Here is a 12,256-nt window from a genome sequence, read left to right on the forward strand (position 1 = left end):
AAAACGGGCCGCTGATTCACTACCACCCGATTTACGCTCCAGTATTGCACAAAGTCTAAATTCCCCCAATACACAGGCGCGATATAAAGATACAGCAGATTTTCACAGAGCAGCTCCCATCAATATCCATGATATCTACTGCATCTGTAGCACTATAGATCATACATAAGAACTAATAATGCTCAGTCTGGTCAAATGGTGTCTGTACTCAACAACAAATAAACAAACAGCAACAAGCAGCTCAAGTGTCATTTTCTGTTCCCGACTCATGCTAATTTCAACCTCAACGTCTGCATGAATACTCTTTAGTAACACATATAATTATACGGCTACATGCATATGTGCACTTGACATTTTTTGATATTTTGACACCATTTGAAAGATATCACAGTGAAAAAATAATTACCTACTGAGGATTCATAGAATCTCACATAGAAACATAGAAGATAGGAGCAGGAGCAGGCCATTCGGCCCCTCGAGCCTGTTCCGCCACTTAATGAGATCATGGCTGATCATCCAAATTCAGTACCCAGTTCCTGCTTTCTCCCCATATCCCTTGATCCCTTTAGCCTTAAGAAATATATCTAACTCCTTCTTGAATATATTTAATAAGTTGGCCTCAACTGCCTTCTGTGGTAGAGAATTCCACAGGTTCACCACTCTCTGGGTGAAGAAATTCCTCCTCATCTCTATCCTAAATGGCTTACCCCTTATCCTTCGACTGTGACCCCTGGTTCTGGACTTCTCCGCCATCGGGAACATCCTTCCTGCATCTAGTCTGTCTAGTCTTGTTAGAATTTTGTAAGTTTCAATGAGATCCCCTCTCATTCTTCTAAACTCTAGCGAATATAAGCCTAATCGACCCAATCTCTCTTCACAGCATAGGAGGCCGCCATTCGGCCCATCATGCCTGTGCTGGCTCTTTGACAGAGCTCCATCATTAGTCCCACGCCCCGCTCTTTCCCTATAGTATTGAAAATTATTTGGGAAACCGTCAGCGACCATCACTTTACCTGTCCCATTACCACCTCCTTTCGCCTCGCAGCATCATCCCTTTTGTCATTTAATCTCTCCTGCCTTCCACCCTATCACAGACCTTCCCTTTTGTTCTTTCCTCCCCTCCCCCCTTTCCCTGCCCCTGCACTTGCTTAAAACCTGTTACATCTCTAACCTTTTCCAGTTCTGATGAAAGGTCATCGACCTGAAACGTTAATTCTGTTTCTCTCTCCACAGATGTTGCCAGCTATTTCTGTTTATATTTCAGATTTCCAGCATCCACAGTATTTTACTTTTGTATCCTACCTTGAATATTCACTTTCTTTGTCCGGGTTAATTTTTATTCCCTTCCTTCCCATTTCCTGTAAATTGTTTTCTTGACCTTTGTCTCCTCTCCCCTGCACCGTGGAATGGCTCTGTCTGAGTGTATTAGCAGGTCTCCAGCAATAGGATTCTTAAGCCAGCCATTACGGGGTGCTAAAGGCTTGCAGCAAAGTGGCGTGGTTGACCTGCTCTCCCATTGTACGAGAAAGCGCCTGACCTACCATTGAAATCTACTCTCTCAGGTGGACATAAAAAATCCCATGCACTATTTCGAAGAAGAGCAAGGGAGTTATCCCGGTGTCCTGGCTAATATTTATCCCTAAATCAACATCACTAAAACAGATTTTCTGGCCATTATCACATTGCTGTTCCTACATTACAACAGTGACTGCAAAAGTACTTCATTGGTTGTAAAGCGCTTTGGGACATCCTGAGGTTGGGAAAGGCGCTATAGAAATGTAAGTCTTTTGCTTTTCTTTATCTTGTGCATCCCCACCAGTGGTGGCCGTGCCTTCAGCTGCCTAGGCCTGAAGTTCTGGAATTCCCTCCCTAAAACTCTCCGCATCGCTACCTCTCTCTCTTCTTTTAAGATGCTCCTTAAAATCCCCTCTTTGACCAAGCTTTTGGTCACTTGTCAGCAAGGTCAGGCACGGCTCAGTGATAGCACCCTCACTTTTGAGTCAGATGGTTGTGGGTTCAGGTCCCACTCCAGAGACTTTAGCACAAAATTTAGGCTGACACTCCAGTGCAGTACTGAGGGAGTGCTGCACTGTCAGCAGGTGCTGTCTTTCAGATGAGGCATTAAACCGAGGCCCTGTCTGCTCTCTCAGGTGGATGTAAAAGATCCGATGACACTATTCAAAGAAGAGCAGCAGAGTTCTCCTGGTGTCCCGGCCATCATTAACCCCTCAACCAACAGCAGAAAACAGATTACCTGGTCATTATCACCTTGCTGTGTGCAAACTGCCTGCCTACTATTTCCTACAATAGTGAATACACTTCAAAAGTCTTCATTGGCTGTAAAGCGCTTTGGGATATCCTGAGGTCATGAAAGGCGCTATATAAATACAGGTCTTTCTTCTTTTACCTGTCCTAAGATCTCTTTTCGTAGCTCGGTGTCAAATTTTGTCTGATAACGCTCCGGTAAAACACTCTACTACATTAAAGGTGCTCTATTTTTGCAAGCTGTTGTTGTTGACACTGTCTAGGCTCCCATTAACAGAGTGACTGAAATGAGGAACTTATGGTGTTGAGATTTAAGACCAGCGTTGCCAACACACGTGATCCTCAAAGGCAGTCCTGACACAGGGTCCGAGGAGTAGTCATAGGTGACTCCTTCAGCTAGATTTCACAGCTATTGCAAGGTTACTGCGTGAGCAGTACTATGGATCCAGTTATTAGTATCGCCACCACGTGCCCCCCCCCCCCCCGCCCCCCCATATCTGACGTGCAAATGGGGGAGTAGCACCCAGAAAATACGGTGGAATTAAAATTACCTGATTCTCGCTGGTTTTCACAACCCCATTCCACCTTCTATACGGGTCTGGGGTGGGAGTATGAACCTCATGTCCCAGTCAGTTAGGAGCTTCATTACCCAATGCAAAAATGGAACAGGAAAAGCTGCTTCCCAGCCAACGCCGATTGCCACCAAATCCAGGCAGATTTAGCGTGAATGAGGTCCCAGGACAGTGCTTCAGCTGGAAAGGCCTTTAAAGGGCCCATGGATTGCTTTGTTTAAGGTAAATGGTATTTTTGGAACTTATAAAGGCCCTTCTTTTCCTTGAATGATTCTTTGGCCAGTTGTTATTAAGTTTTCTTTTGCCTTCCAGCTCCCTTTGCTGGCAAATGTGGGTTTGCCAGCGGACATCCTGCTAGCTGACGTGTTTGAAAAAGGGAAGAATTGGCGGAGGGATAGCAGGTAGATTAGGCTGCCCGATAGATGCTCTGTACCCTCCTGCGAGCATTCTCACCCCTGCATCTGCAGAGAGCGCTAACATTATCCCAATTTGACATATGCTGTGCTGGCAGATGTTCCTCTTTCCAAAGGAAAATGAGTTACGCAGCGAGTTATTGTGAACATTGCCTGAAAGGGTGGTGGAACCAGATTCAATAGTAACCTTCAAAAGGGAGTTGGATAAATATTTGAAGAGGAAAAATTTGCAGGGCTGTGGGGAAAGAGCAGGGGAGTGGGACTAATTGGACAGCTCTTTCAAAGAGCCGGCACAGACATGATGGGCCAAATGACCCCCTTCTGTGCTATAAGATTCTATGAACCCTAGTGGCGTTACTACAACATGTGAAAGTCTGGCTAACCTTTATGCTGGAAGGTTCTTCAGAAGCACCCCAATCGCAGCATGTCATGCTTTCCCTAGCACTGCATGAAGGAAGGCATGCCAATAGGATCAGAACTCATGGTTGCCTGTTTGGCCTTATCTAACAAGAGGAAAACTGTTTCTGCAAGCTCTCGCACAGCTCCTTGGGAATGACATGGGGACCTGTGCTCTCAGGAACCAGGTCAGCAGATGGAAAGTTGTGCCCTCCTATGGCCTCTTAGTAGCCGAGGGCCTGTGAGATGGTGCTATGGTGTGGCAACTTCACTTGCAAGCCACTCTTGCAGCACCACCTCGACTTCAGCTGCCATCAAATAGAGGACCAGGTGCCGAGCTGTTCTGTCACCTGCCTGCAGACTCATGCCTGGCAATTCCTATACCCTTGACCCGTCAGCCTTGGCTAAGGCTGCTGATGAATTATGATGCCTTTAAAGGCTCTCCAAAATGCGTTCTGAATTTATGTCCCCCTATTGTAACACGCCCCTTTAATTGTCTCCATTCCTTCAAGTTTCACTTACAGGCAATTTTCCTCTCCCACAACTCACTCATGGCATCCTTCGACCAGTCTGAGTTTGCACTTGGAGTTGTGAATAATTCTGTAATGAGCTTAGACTGTGGAATTGAGTGCTATTTGCATTGGATATCCAGTGGGTACAAGGGTTGGGATAAACCATTTAGAACTGACTTATGAAAAATATTGGGCTGGATTTTCATTGAGGAGGCGGGTCTACAACTTCCGGGGTTGTAGTCCCGCTTCCATCGAGTTCTAGCCAACTCACGTGATTTTGACTTGAATGACCTTGTTGAGCCCGCCCAGTGGGCTCAGCAGGCCAATTAAGGGCCACCCGGCAACAGGTGACATCACAGATTGACATTTCATCAGTCAAGACCTTTTGACAGATGAAATGTCAGCGTTTCACAGCTGTTTGAAGCTGTCAAACACTGACAATCTGTACTCCAAGTTAATTCCTTCCTCTCAGGATGATTTAGAGATCCCTCCGGAACAGAAAGCTGAATGCTGCAATTTTTGACAGATCGCAGCCATTCTGCTTTCTGTGCCGGTGAGATGAGGGACTCCCGAGACCTGAAGGAAGGAAGGCTGTAAAGGTAAGTAAAACTTCTTTAAACACTTTACACACACCAAACACACTTACCTCTGCACTCATGCACCCATCACTCACCTGAACACCAGACATCTCGACCCCTCCAAGCCCTTCAGCCCGACTCGCGTGGTTTGGAGCTGACGGGAATCCCACACTTCAAGAAAAAAAATAGGGATTAGGCTAAAAACTGCCTGTTAACAGGCAGTTAATTGGCACTAATCCCCTTCCCGCCTCGGGGAGGCGGGTCCCAGTGCGGGTCGGGTACCCGCCTCCTTTGAAACTGGCATGGAGGCGGGTTGGGGACGGGATGGGTTCGTGCCCCCCCGATTTCGGGATTTTAACCCCTCACACGCCTCCAATCCCGCCTCCACGGCCCAATGAAAATCCTGCCCATTGTCTCCGTGTGAAGCTAAATCGCAAACTGTATATAAAGGACAGATTTTCAATTTTTCTACAGATACTGCACAAAGAAAATCTTCACTCTGTGCTGGGACTTCTTTGTGAATTGTGTGTTGACAACACTGTAAACCCCACGTCCTGGCACTCTGCCATATGATAGCATCCCATTATGTTGTGCCTTCAGCTATCTAGGCCCTAAGCTCTGGAATTCCCTCCCATAAATCTCTCCGGCTTTATACCTCTCCCTCCTCCCTTAAGGCGCTCCTTAAAACCTACATCTTTGACCAAGCTTCTGTCCTAATATCTCCTTATGTGGCTTGGTGTCAAGTTTTGTTCAATAACGCTCCTGTGATGCGCCATGGGACGTTTTTCTACGCTGAAGGCGCTATATAAATGCAAGATGTTGTTGTTACTGTACCAGTGGTCTGAATCTTTTATAGTCTAATCTCAGCTCTTCTTGAATGATCAGTATTAGGGCTTACAAACAAATACATAGATTTTACAACTCGGAAAGTGGTCATTCAGCACAAACAGTCCATGTCAGCAAATAACAACAGAAAACGCTGGAAACACTCAGCAGGCCAGGCAGCATCCGTGGAGAGAGAAACAGAGTTAACGTTTCAGGTCGAAGACCCTTCGTCAGAACGGGAAAAAAACAGGAAATGGAAAGCAGGTTTAGGGGCTGGGAAAAGGGGGAGGGGATGAAAGAACAAAAGGGAAGGTCAGTGATAGGATAGAAAGCAGGAGAGATTAAGGGACATTGAGAGACAATAAGAGATATTCAAGGTGAGAGGAGGTGGTAATAGGACAGGTTAAGGAACAAAGGATGGCTGTAGATGGGGTGTGAATTGCGCTGGCAGAATGAAGGACAGCTGCCAGGTGGGAGGGAAGAAGAAAAAAAAATTGTGGATAAAAAAAAGACGAAAATATCTATATGTGATAGGGGCTGAGGTTATGATCTGAAATTGTTGAACTCTATGTTGAGTTCAGAGGGCTGTAAAGTGCCGAATCGAAAGATGAGGTGCTGTTCCTCGAGCTTCCGCTGAGCTTCCGTGGAATAATGCAAGAGGCCGAGGACGGTGAGGTCTGAGTGGGAGTGGAGCGGAGAATTAAAGTGACAGGCCACCGGGAGCTCGGGGTCACCCTTACGGACTGAACGGAGGTGTTCCGCAAAGCGGTCACCCAATCTGCGTTCGGTCTTCCTAATGTAGAGGAGACCATGTCAGCATTTGCCCTCCACATGAGCAAGTAGTCCCATTTACTCACTCTGTTCCCATATCCCTTCAACCCCTTTTCCTGCATCTTCTTACCAATCTACTCTTGAATGTTGACATAGTTTCTGTCTCAACCACTAATCCTGAAAGTGGTTGAGACACTTATGGACAGCCTCACAACTCTCTGGCTGAAGACGTTGCTGATGCTTTTCATTCTGATGTTTAATTTTGTATCTGTGGCCTCTTATTTTTGACCTCTCAATGATTGGAAACAGTCTGCTTCTACCTGCCCTGTCCCAACCTTACATAATTTTAAGCACTTCTAGCATATTGTCCCATAATCTGCATTGTTCTTAAAATAAAAGACTTCCAAAGCTGAATAAATCCAAGAGAAGTTTTACAGTGAGCCAGTATGATGTATTAGCATGGAGTATGAAGGTGTGGGCTCCCAAAATGATATGATGTCCCGATCTCCGCTGGGCCCACTTCGGGAAGCTGATAAGGGGAAGATGTAAGGCAGTGAGTCACCCTGCAAAGCTCTTGTATACCTTCGTTCGAGCAGGTTCCAGAACTATTTAATGTGGATAAGTGTGAGGTAATGCATTTTGGGAAGAAAAGCGAGGAATGGATATACATACTCAATGGAAAGGCATTGATGGATATGAATGAACAGAGAGATACAGGTGGAGAAATTGGGTACCTTAGCGCCTCCCGTTAGCGCCTCTGGGCTTTTCGCTCGGGCGTGGCGCCACTAACGACTCCCGCTAAATTCAGCGGGAGTTTAGCGGCGGCGGTAACCAGTAGCGCCCCGCTCCGCTGGCGATGACGACGTCATCACCGCGTACAGCGCCCCGTTTTTGCCCCGCCTGCAAAATTGGCCCGCGCCCCCTGAATCTGGGCTGGGCATGACAGCGACCGATTCAGGGGGCGGGAACAGAGGGGCAGGAGGCTCGCGGGGCGCTAAGTAAAGGGGAGGAGGCGGGCGGGGAAAAAAAATCGTCCGACTTACTTGTCGCGGCCCGTTGCGTCTTTGAACGCGGGGTCCGTGCCGCGATCTGGCAGCCCAGCAATCCTCTTGTGTTCCGAGCTGCTGGCATGGCACCCCACTCCCCGGTGGTCCAGGTAGGGCCCCGCAGGGTTGTGGGCTTGGGCCCTCCCCTTTAATAAGGGGAAGAGCCCTTCCATGCGGCAGCGCTATGTGGCCCAGAACACACCGCCCCGATATTCGGGGTTAGCGCTCTAAGAGTCACAGAGTTTTTTGTACATTCATATGTACAAAGCATTGGTTAGGCCATGGTTAGAGTGTTGCATGCATTATCGAAAGGACATTAAAACCATAGACAGCGTACAGCGTAAATTCACCAAGAGGATGCCAGGGATGGAAAGCTTTAATTAAGAGGAGAAACTTGAGATACTGAGACAATTTTCACCAGAGCAGGAAAGGCTAAGAGGAGATTTAATAGCAACTTTTAATATTATGAAGCGTTTTGATAGTTTGATTGGCAAAGACTATTTCCTCTGATTGGGGAGTTAGTGTTGAGGGATCATCAATTTAAAATTGTCACCGAGAGTGAGGAAAGAGGTGGGAGAATGTATTTACATTGTGGCTTGTTGGAGCGTGGAATTCTTCACAGCAGAGTGGTTATGACAGAGACCACTGCATTTTTTAAAAAGGAAAATTGGATAAATATTTGTATGCAGAGAAAAATACAGGACAATGGGGAGAACAGGGGGCAGCAAGATTAGTTTTCCATTGCTCTCGCAAAGAGCCAGCACGGACACAATAGGAAGAACAGCCTTGTTCTGTGCTAACACTCAAATGCTAACATGTACACCAGTTAAAATTAGAGGAGCATGCCTTACTGGCTCTGCTAAAAATACCCCTGTTACAAAGGATGTTGACGCACTTCCCTTACCCATGGAGTACAAAGGTGTGAGGTTCAGCGACTCCCCACGAGGTGTGAGGTTCTCATCTCACCTGGGCCCACTTTTGTGACGATGATATAAAATGAGTTTATGTGCAAAACGCTTGCATACTTTTTTGCAGACCAGTCCCAGGGTAGCGCTGAGAGTGCCTCAAGACACAACTATTTGCCTACCCCTTCGGTCATGGACTGCAGACCTTCCAACTTACCTCACTTCAGGGGTGACACCCTCTGAGCAAGCAATAACGTTTTAATTTAATACATACTCCATGATTTTTGCTTTTTTAAATTCCCCCCATCTTCTCCTGAAGCTACTGAGCCATAGTGCTTTATGGTGCTCTGTATGCTGTGGTGCCCCCACCATTAAGTTGCCCATTGTTCATGTTTGAGCCAGACAATAAACGTCAGTTGTCTACGTAACCATGGGATATAGGACAGCTGAGCCTGATCCCGTCTACAAACACATATTTTCTAGCAGCGGTTACTGAATAGATATTGAGGTCGAGAATCCTGGCTGACCTTTCCCATCACTAGCCCAGAAGTGTTATGGTCTATTGCTTCCTTGAATATTCACTTTCTTTGTCCAGGTTAATGTCTGCTGCCTGGTTCAGACCAGGTCAAGAGACCTGGAAGCTTCTTCCACAGGGCTCAGTTCCATTCTAGGCAGTACATTTATCAACTGAGCCATCACAAGAGCTTCCCTTTTAGAGTGTACGCCTCCATTTGTTAATTCTTTACTCATCCCTAGTGAAAAATGACAAATTGGCTCAAACAAAATTTTTAATCATAGAAATTTACGGCACAGAAGGAGGCCATTCGGCCCATCATGTCCATGCCAGCTGATTAGGTGCTATCCAGCCTAATCCCACTTTCCAGCTCTTGGTCCGTAGCCTTGCAGGTTACGGCTCTTCAAGTGCATATCCAAGTACTTTTTAAATGTGATGAGGGTTTCTGCCTCTACCACCCTTTCAGGCAGTGAGTTCCAGACCCCCACAACCCTCTGGGTGAAAAAAGTTCTCAACTCCCCTCTAATCCTTCTACCACTTTAGAATCCTTTTACCACTTTAGAATCCTTCTTTAGAAAGCAATGTAACACTCCATGTTGTCCTCCTCTGAAACTGTATTTGATATGCCTGAGGTGATGACACAGGGTAGGAGATATGGCTCTTTAAATGTAATCGCAAATGCAGTGTCAATCATTAGTTAAGACTAACACTATTGAATCGTACTTGGTATTGGGTTCCTAGTCACTAAAACAAATGAACACCCTTTTTAATCACAAACTGCACCATGGAGTTTTGCAGAAACGGTCAACTTGGCGTTGTATTTTTCATTTTCTCCCCTCTTCTCAAGGTGCTGACCCTTGGTGGATACAGTTCCACTGGCCAGAGAAGCCCTCCTGTACCTTGCCCAAGTGACCATTTTTCATGTGTGAACATGGACAGTGCACACTGCCAGGCTGTTCAGTCACATGCGATCCCGTCCTCATCCAACATCCACAGTTCTAGCGGGGGTTGATGGATAGCAATCAGGAACCCTTCCCTCCCCAGCCCAGAGGCACTGTGACCAGTTGTAGCACCCCAACTACTGCCCTTTCTGAGATCAGCTAACCTAGTCAAAACCACAGATCAGGGCCTAGAGATTCGGCGCGGGTGATATCGGATTGGTCGCCCGTTATAGGCAGTGCCTGATATTCAGTTCCACTGACTACAATAGACCTGAATATCAGGCACTGCCTATAACGGGCGGTCGATCCAATACCGCCCGTTTGGCGCCACTGCCCGAGATGAATTTCTAGCCCTAAGTCTGAGGCCTTCGGGCCTGTACGGCCCAGTACCACATCCCACTATGAGGGGAGCCTTGGCATAAGTGTTGAAGAAACAGTCTCAACTTGCATTAGCCTGTTAAACAAGAAGCTATTTGAACCAGCAATACATCAGCTTCAACCAGCTAAGTATTGTTGAATGCCACTGAACATCAATTCTTGGTGCGTCATTGCATTGATAATCACTATCTAATGGCAGCAGAGATAGATGTGATGTGTGCTAAGGAGCTCCACTTACTGTCTCTTGCATTTCTCCTTCCCTCTCCTAACCCCCTTCGAAAGACCTTCCCTCAGCTACGTGCCTCTCACAGTACAGTCAACTATCTCTATTCACCTATAGCTGTCATTAAACCAATAAATATAAGATCTGCTGCCTTATTAACTCAACTTGAGCTCATTATAAAATCAATATGGACTTAACTGCTGGGCCCTCAGGAGAAAAGGCAAAAAGGTCGTACGCAGAAACTTAAACAAATCCAGCACTGAGAAAAGATGTTTAATTACCAATACAATTAATTAGGACCGTCATACAGTGGAAATTTTTTGCTTATAATAATCAGAGCTTGGATGCATTTAAATGATGTGGAAATCAGATTCCCCACCCCCATCCTCGCGCCACATTTTAAGGTGTCTCAATGAAACCGATTCAGCAATATTACAAATACAAATTTTAACCCAATCGATTTAATCTTGCAACGTTATTGTTGCCTTGGCCTTTGCTCTCCATGTGTTTTTTTGCTAATGGTACAGATTTTTTTTTTAATGATCACTAACACAAATATTGGTATTCAACAACTTGCTCGGAAGTTAAAGCCGAGCGTCGTTCTGACCCTTGTGTCCCTGTGATCTTCACTGGTACCAAACGGGAGGACCAACACTTCCAAATTCAGCCTCGTCGATTAAAAAAACCAAAATTACAGCTGAATTTGCAGCATGGAGCTTTCTCTCACACCTGCTGTACAGAATGATTGCTTGCTTCTTAATGTCAACTCAAGTTTTCTCAGGTCAAATAATCAAATACACTCAGAGCTTCTCTAGCATCCTAAATGAGAAATAGTTGTAGCGACACTCAACTATGTAGGTTTCTCTTTCAGTGTTTTTTTTTGTCTATCATTTAGGATTGTTATTACTATTGGCTACATCTGATAAATAAAGCTGGTCTGTTTATCTGTGCGTAAAAAGAGACAGCATAGCATGTACGCAGTCGACAGCCTGTGGTGTTTTCCAATTTGAATGATAAATTGCTCTGCTCCAGATTACAACTACATTCAAATTTTTGGTGATCTGCGGTATTATGGGAAATAAAGACATTAATGGACATTAAAATATTTTCTTTTTCATTGATATGAGAAGCCTCTGGCTCCTCCTGTGCCCCATTTCTAGTAACCAGCTCTCATTCATTGATTTGAACAGGAAGATGAGGCAATTTAAACGACTTATCGCTTCACTATTAAATACAGAAATTCCACTGTTGATTCTTAGTGCTGACAACTTATGGTCTCGGCTCTTTTTAGATTTATTTTATGAGGTTTGTTGGTAGCTTTTAACAAACATACTTTGATTTGTTTTCACTGATGGTTGTTAATGCACTGTCCACACTACAATGGCAGTCTTAGCTTTTTTTATATATATATAGTTATTTTTAAATGATCAGATCCATTATTTTAAAACATGCTGGTGAACATCCTAGTATCGACTACTGCGACTGCCTCAAAACGCTTTGAAAATTGTGTCCTTTGCTCATCATTCATCCAGTGGATCAGGTAGGCGAACAGAAGAGTGAACTCTTATCTGAGAGATTAGTAACTGTTTGTTCTTGTCACAGATTTCTTTGGCTTTGTAACAGTGGGCCGAATCCATTGGTCTGAGGAATCACTGTGGGAGCTGGTTGCCCCCCCCCCTGCCACACACACCACCACCATCATTACCTTTCCTCATGAAACACACTCACAAACATACAGCTCTAATCCGCACTCAGAAAACATGACTAATCAATCGCACATTCTTGGTCAACTCTTTGAATACGTGGCAGTGTTCTTGGAGACCAACGGGGTTCGTATATAGGATGCAGGTGCGTTTCCCACAAGCAACGCTTCAGGAGACCGTCTCTCCTCCGGAAGATTGGCAGCAGATTTTCAAT

General features: G+C 45.5%; 1 protein-coding gene across 2 annotated transcripts in view; it reads right to left on the reverse strand.

Moving 5' to 3' along the window:
• ptprn2 (protein tyrosine phosphatase receptor type N2) overlaps positions 1-12,256 on the reverse strand; it is a 1,093,281-nt gene that overhangs the window by 134,879 nt on the left and 946,146 nt on the right. The window lies entirely within an intron of this gene.

This window comes from Somniosus microcephalus, chromosome 5 (genome assembly GCF_052327205.1).
Source record: "Somniosus microcephalus isolate GS21.2 chromosome 5, FLI_Smic_1.0, whole genome shotgun sequence".
In the NCBI taxonomy this organism is placed as follows: Eukaryota; Metazoa; Chordata; class Chondrichthyes; order Squaliformes; family Somniosidae; genus Somniosus; species Somniosus microcephalus.